The following is a 7,298-nucleotide window of genomic DNA, read 5'->3' as shown; positions in this document are numbered from 1 at the left end:
TAGAATTCTTAGTGTCCTTTCTTTAATCTGTGGTTTATCTATCTGGAAGACGATATGTATCCCTAGATTAGCTGTTACCTCTTTAAAGCTGTTTTTCCCAATCATGTAAATTGTAACTTAATCTTCCCGTTTGCTGGGAAAAGGGAGTATCAGGGTGTGAATGATTTTCTTTCAGATATAGAAATTCCTTGATTTTACTAACAAAAGTTTATTGTTAAGTAAGTTGGTGTCTCCCAGTCAGGGAGGCAGTCTTTGAGGCTGACTCACTGTCCTCCACAGATCTGTAATAAAGTGCTTATGGATATTGCAGTTTCTTTGTCTTATTGGCAACAGACTACGGAAAGAACCCCTTGCGTTCAGTAACACTTTTATGTATTAACCTTTCTTTACGAATAGTGTTCTTATACAACATATGTCCTTTTGTATGTACCATCTAGTCAGAATGGAAGCATAGTTAATCCTCTAGCAAGTTTCCAGAGATAATTAATTATACAGAAAGAGACTGTCTAATCTTTCTCTCACAGAGCAGCTAGTTGATTTCACCCTTGTACCTTTGAGTTGGCAGCACAACTTCTTATCACTAACCAAGAGCTACAATATTTGTCCTTTTGTGACATATATCAATTATTACTAGGTATATTGTTGTTGATTGCCTTCGAGTTGAGCATGACTCATAGCCACACTATGAATGAAAAGCCTGAAACCCCTCTACAACTATGACATTTATCAAAATTCATAGCAGTTTCAGAGGTATGTTGCTTAGGGTAGAGATATCTATATCTGTATCTGTATCTATATCTATCCTCATATCATATCATATCATATCATATCATATCATTCATCTATCTCTCTCTCTGTCCAAAGTGGGATTGCTGGGTTATTAAGGCAGTGCTTACTACTTTCCATAGTGATTGTACAATTTTATCTACTCACCAGTAGCGTATGAAAGTTCCAAACTCTCCATCCTTGTTAGCCTTTGTCGTTTATCATGTTACTAAGCTTTGTTATTGTTGCTGGGATGAGATGCTGTCTCATGGGGTCTGGATTTGCATATCTTTAACACCTAATAGGGAGCTTTGATGAGGTAGTTCATAGGGATTTATGTTTCTCATCCAAATGCAACCTCTCTAATGGTTCAAATCTATCAGTTGCTTCTTAGTGAGAAAGATAGGTATTTATTTTCCTCCTATAAAATTTATAGCTTCAGAGAACTCAATAGAGAGTCAGTTATGAATCTGTTCAAAGAGAGAAAGAAAACAATTATCGGTCTTATTTGTTCTAGTCTTGAATAATTGAATTTTGTAAGTGACCTGACTTAGTATTTGACATTCTTCCTGTTCTTGACCTTCTCTGAAGCTTCCTTCTTGATATAACTTTTTAAAATTTATTGAATTCATTGTTCTTATTTGACACTGAGGCAATTCTGCATGCCCTCTATGTGTTCTTCTGAAAGTACTTGAAATTTTCACCCCATTTCAATATTTTTTTTCTGCTTAAACCTCCTTCTTCCTTACAATTATGAGAATCCACTTTCTAAATAACATGCCTACAGAAAGCAAAGAATACCAGAAGAATGTCTATCTGTGTTTCATTGATTATGTAAAGGCATTTGACTGTGTGGATCGTAACAAACTGTGGCTGACTCTGAGAAGAGTCACAATAATCATTGTGTATGTATACAATTAAGTGTTCTGTGATTTCCATTCTTCTCAATGCTATCCATAATTTCTTATGAGTAATGTAGTCAAATACCTTTGCATAGTCAATTAAACAAAAGTAAACATCTCCCTATATTGTTATTGTTGTTATATGCCATTGAGTTGCCTGTGACTCATTGTGACCCTATCACAATAGCTCTATAACCTGCCCTATCTTGAGCCAATGTCAATGCTTCTGACATACCCACCCCAAAATTACTTGTCAATTCATCTCATCTAGGGTCTTCCTTTCCTGTGCTGCTCCTTCATCCTTTTAAGCATGAAGTCCCTCTCCAAGGATCTGTCCTTCCTGGCCACATGTTTAGAGTTTGTGAGACAGAGCTTCAAAATCTTTTGCAGTCAGTTGGCCAAGTAGTTGTCCCCCACATTTCCTGTCAGTCTAGTGAGCTCATAAAGGTATTCATCTTTTCTTAGTATATAAGGAATTAGAAATACTAGTTTTGTGGTAAAATAATGTTTTAGATAAATGGCTTGTAAAAAATATCGCATGATTCTAATTCCTTTGCATTAGGGAGAATAAAAGCCAAGAAGCCAAGCATCCTAATCTATTCATAGAAGCCTTTGAGATTTCCAGCTCTCTCATAATGTGCTACTCACTACCTGGAGCACTTGGTCACTGGTAGATTTGAAACTGCTGCTTTGGAGTTGGAAGTAAAACTCCCTACTGGTGATGGTGTGACAGTATAGGGTCCCAGATAAGCATTGTGATGACTTGAACAGTGGCTCAATTAGATCATCAGTGCCTGTGCCCTCAGGCCTTAAACCAGAGTGAGGGAAGTGAGGGAACACAATGGTCAACCTAACTGCTTTTGGGTTGTCTGGTTCAGGGCTGTGTGAGTTGCTCTGTGATTTTTGCTTCAAAGCCTGGTTGCAGTGTTACTAATTATAGATCATATATTAAAAGTTCCTGTTTTTAAGAAATAATCCTGATGTTACTCTGAAATCATCTTATTTGAACTTTGATCCTAAAGTTGAAAACAATTCCAATCAATTAAGGAATCTGGTTAAATGATGTTTTTCCTGAAGTGTTTCCTTCCTGTGATCCAGTGCTAAAAGAACCTTTATATTTATAAAATTTATTATCCAATAAACCAAAAATGGCCACCCAAGCAAGCTGGTCTGAAAAGTTTCTTGCTTTCAACTTGATAAGAAGCACTGAATTCATTAAATCCAAGCCCACTGTCCTAAATTGAGACAATGGCTTCTTCAGAGATAACTGCATAGACAACCCCAGAAGTCTTTTATGGTTATGTAACATAGTGACCTGTCCCCTTGGCTGCCTTTCAATTAGTAGGAAACATAGCAGTTCCCTGCTAATTCTGGTTCAGGCACATGGGCTCCCCTAAAGGAAATGGTAGGTAATTAGGGGGCACAAAGCTGAGCTGTTAGTTTTGTAAGGCACATGGAGGAAATAAAATATCAGTGGCTTCCCACAAGCATCCCCCCCCCCCCCCCCCCAAACCTCCTCTCTTCAGATTTCTGCACCACACAGTTTCAGACAGCCCAGAATAACTGCATAATGAAGGACAGGAAGTGTGCACTTCCCTAGTTTTATTCTGGGGTTTTGATAGTTTCTGTTTTAAGCATTTAAATTGGAAATTGGAGGATAGCAGATTCAGCAGCACCTCGATTGGAAAACAATACCTCAATACCTCTACAGAGAAACTTCTTTTTGTCTTTCTTGATATTCAAACATAAAAGAAAGAGTTGTGTCAATTCTAGTCTACTGCTCAAAGTAAAATTTGCCTACTCATCATTCCTTTAAAACATAATATTTGCTCTGTATTTCTCCATTTATTTGCCTATATTTTTTCCAATCATTCATTGTCCTTTGTTTTTATTCACTGATCAACACAATTGCATTGAGAATATCAAACATTATTATAGACTCTGGGAACTTGAAGTTGAGCAAGAAGTAGAGCTTCTCATAGAAGCTTATAGTCTAAAGGGAAAACCATACATAAAAATCAAAAGTAATTACACTATGTGGAAACAATAGAGCTATGCTTAAGATGCTATGTGAGCTCAGAGAAGAATCTGAGACAGCACATTTGGATTAACAAACAAGATGTACAAGGAAGAGTTGGTTGAGCTATATATCTTTAAAGATCATAAAAGTCACTCCAAGAAGGAGAAAGGAGGAAAAAGAATCATTGCAGAAAGGAAGCAGAGCTTGAAAACGTGCACTTGAGCTGGAAATGCAATGATGTGCATTGTGTTGCTTCTACAACATACATAGTTGAGGGACAGGCTAGGATTCAGACTTGGGAGAGAGCTAACCAAATAAGGTGTCTTGGAAGGTCTTGAGTTAACACAAGCTGATAAATTTTAAGTTTATTCTCTGCCAAAGTTTTTCAAGCATTGTGGTTACCAGGCAAGAAGCAAATTGATATTTCACAACCTGGAGTGAGATAAGTTTATAGAGACATTACAAATAACAATTTAAACAGATGAAGCACTCATATTTTAGCTGTTGTTTATTTATACTGCAATAAAATTAAATCAAGTTCACAGGAACAAAAATTTGACCTTGAGTCTATCCAACCTGAATTTAAAAACCATCTCAGGATGTTTGAAGCCTTGTACATTAATGAGTGAAGATCAGACGAGCTGTGGGAGATATCAAGAATATCACCCAGGAAGAATGCAAAAGGCAGAGAAAGTAAAAAAGACCAAGATTGGTGTCAGAAGAAACTCTAAATATTTCAATGGAGGGCCGAGAAGCCAAAGCAAAATGAAGATATTAAGGAGTTGAACAGAGATTTCAGAGGGCAGTGAGGGATGACAAAGTAAAGTATTACAATGAAATGTGCAAGGAGCTGAAGTCAGAAAAATCAAAAGGGCTGAACTCACTCAACTTTTTAAGCTGAAGAAACTGAAGAACAAACTCAAACCCTGAGTTGCAATGCTTAAGGATGCTTAGAGCAGAATATTAAATGATGCAGGAAACATTGAAATAAGATGGAAGGAGTATACAAAGTCATTGTAACAGAAGAATTTCATGAAACAACATATGAGTAAGAGCCTGTAGTGATAAAGGAGGAAGTTCAAGCTGTGCTGAAAGAATTGGCCAAAAAAACAAGGCCCTAGGAATTGATGGCATAGTGATTGAAATATTTCAACAAACAGATACTGCCCTAGATGTGCTCACCGAGTTGTTCCAATAAATCTGGAGGACAACCACCTGGCCTACTGACTGGAAGAGATCTATGTTTGTTCCCATTCAAAAGAAAGGTGACCCAACAGAGTGTGGAAATTATTAAACAATAACATCGATATCACATGCAAGCAAGATTCTACTCAAGATCATCCAAAAATGATTGGAACAACACATCAAGAGAGAACTGCCTGAAGTGCAGACTGGATTTAGAAGAGAATGAGGCACTAGGGATATTATAGCTAATGTCAGATGAATCCTGTCTGAAAGAAGAGGAATGTTTATCTGTATTTCATTGACTATGCCAAGGCGTTTGACTGTGTAGATCACAACCAACTTTGGCTGACTCTGAGAAGAGTGGGAATCCGAGAACACTTGACTGTGCTCATGCAAAACCTATACTTGGACCAGGAGGCAGTTGTCAGAAAAAAACAAGGAAACACTGCATGGTTCAAAATTGGGATGTGTCATCCTATCTCCATATCTTTTCAATCTATATGCAGAACAGATTATCTGGGAAGCTAGGCTCTATGAGTAGAAGTGTGATATTAAGATTGTAGGCAGACTTATCAACAATCTGTGTTATTATGCCCATGACACACCCCTGCTTCATGAAACTGAGGAGGTACCTGAAGTGCTTGCTGAAGAAGGTCATGGATTTCAGCCTTCTATATGGACTGAAGGTCAACGTGAAGAAAACAAAGATTCTCACCACTGGGCTGATTGGCAGCATCATGATAGATGGTGAAGAGATTGAGATTGTTGACACCTTCAGTTTGCTTGGCTCTACAATCAACACTCCTCATACCAGCAGCCAGGAAATCCTCTCCAAGGTACTGAGGAGCAACGATGTCAGTCTGGAGACTAAAGTACACCTGATACAGGCCACGGTCTTTGCCATTACTTGCTATGTATCTGAAAGCTGGACAAAGACTAGGGATGATAGAAGGAAAGTTGATGTCTTTGAGCTTTGCTGCTGGAGAAAAGTATCAAATATTCCATGGACTGCTAGAACAACAAACAAGTTCATCCTGAAGAAGGTGAAGCCAGCCTGCTCCTTGGAGGTAAGGATTCTGAAGCTTCATCTGACATACTTTGGACATGTTGCAAGGAGGGACCAGTCCTTGAAGCAGGATGTCGTTCTTGAGAGGGTGGAAGGACAGCACAGGAGAGAAAGACCCTCAATGAGATGGACAGTGGGGATAGTTGTGTCAGAGACAAAAATGTCAGCAAGAGATAGAGTAGGATTTAGGGCTGTTGTACATAGGGTCGCTATGAGTCACAAGCAACTTGATGGCACATAACAACCACAACAACAATACTTAAAAATCTGTAGTTACACACAGTATATAAATTTTTAATATATATGTTATTTTAAAACTTGGCAATGTTGTCTGCAGTGGTTATGTGTGGCCCCTGAGAAGTTGCAAGCAGAGTTCTATCAGCATACATTTCATGAACTGTCAGCATTTGCTCTCCCACTATAGTATGTTCTTTCATCACCATGACAACGCTCATCAATTTTTTTTCAAAGGTCAATCTCATTATCCACAATAATGTATAAGATTAGGCAGTGCTCAATTTATGCTCCAATTTTCCAAATTCATAGTTTTAAACATTCCACATTCAGATTATTAATGGATGTTTGTAGCAATTATCATTTTTAGTCAAGCCATATCAGTAAATGAAGGCTTCAGAGGCTTTACTCCATTGATGTCATTACTTTAAAACTCACACTCACTGCCATCATGTCAAAGCTGAATCTCACCATCCAGGAGGAGATGGCCTATCTTTCTACCCCTGTGCCACAGGTAGCTTTGGATCATCAGAGAGATATCCCCTATGGGTTAACCACATGAAACCCGTGGAGAATTATCTCCTCACAGACATTAGTGCCAAAACTGCTAGAATTTCCTTGATATTGTTAAGCTTGACCCTATTTTGAGGAAGCACTTTTTTAATGAGGAACATTGTGAGTGTCTTTCTAATGGAGGAGCTCATCTTAGCATTTTATCAATGTCCTGCTGTTATTCATATGGTTTTCAAAGTCAATTTTTCCAAAAGTAAAACCTCTTTGTCTATAAACTCTAAGTGAAGTACTGGTGGTATAGCTTCCAGCCTCACACCTAGATGCAAACCAGCATAGTAAAACATACAGATAGATCTGTAGTAGTGTTATCACCCACATAGTCAAATGACTATGCACAGATGAGAATTTCCATTTTACAGATGACAAAACTGAGGCAAAGTTAAGAAATTTGCCTGAAAGTAGCACAACCATGAAATAATTTATATAGGAAATGTACTCTAGCAACCTGACTCTACAATCCACTATATTTTTTTTAATGTAGTGTTTTGGGGTTTGGGGCTTTTTTTATTATTAATTTTAATAGACATTTACAGAGGTTTTGGATTTCCATTCA

The sequence above is a fragment of the Elephantulus edwardii genome, unplaced genomic scaffold (genome assembly GCF_000299155.1).
Source record: "Elephantulus edwardii isolate Elephantulus edwardi_28Jun2011 unplaced genomic scaffold, EleEdw1.0 scaffold00160, whole genome shotgun sequence".
Lineage (NCBI taxonomy): Eukaryota > Metazoa > Chordata > Mammalia > Macroscelidea > Macroscelididae > Elephantulus > Elephantulus edwardii.
The sequence above is the reverse complement of the archived record's forward strand: the minus strand, read 5'-3'. Positions refer to the sequence as shown.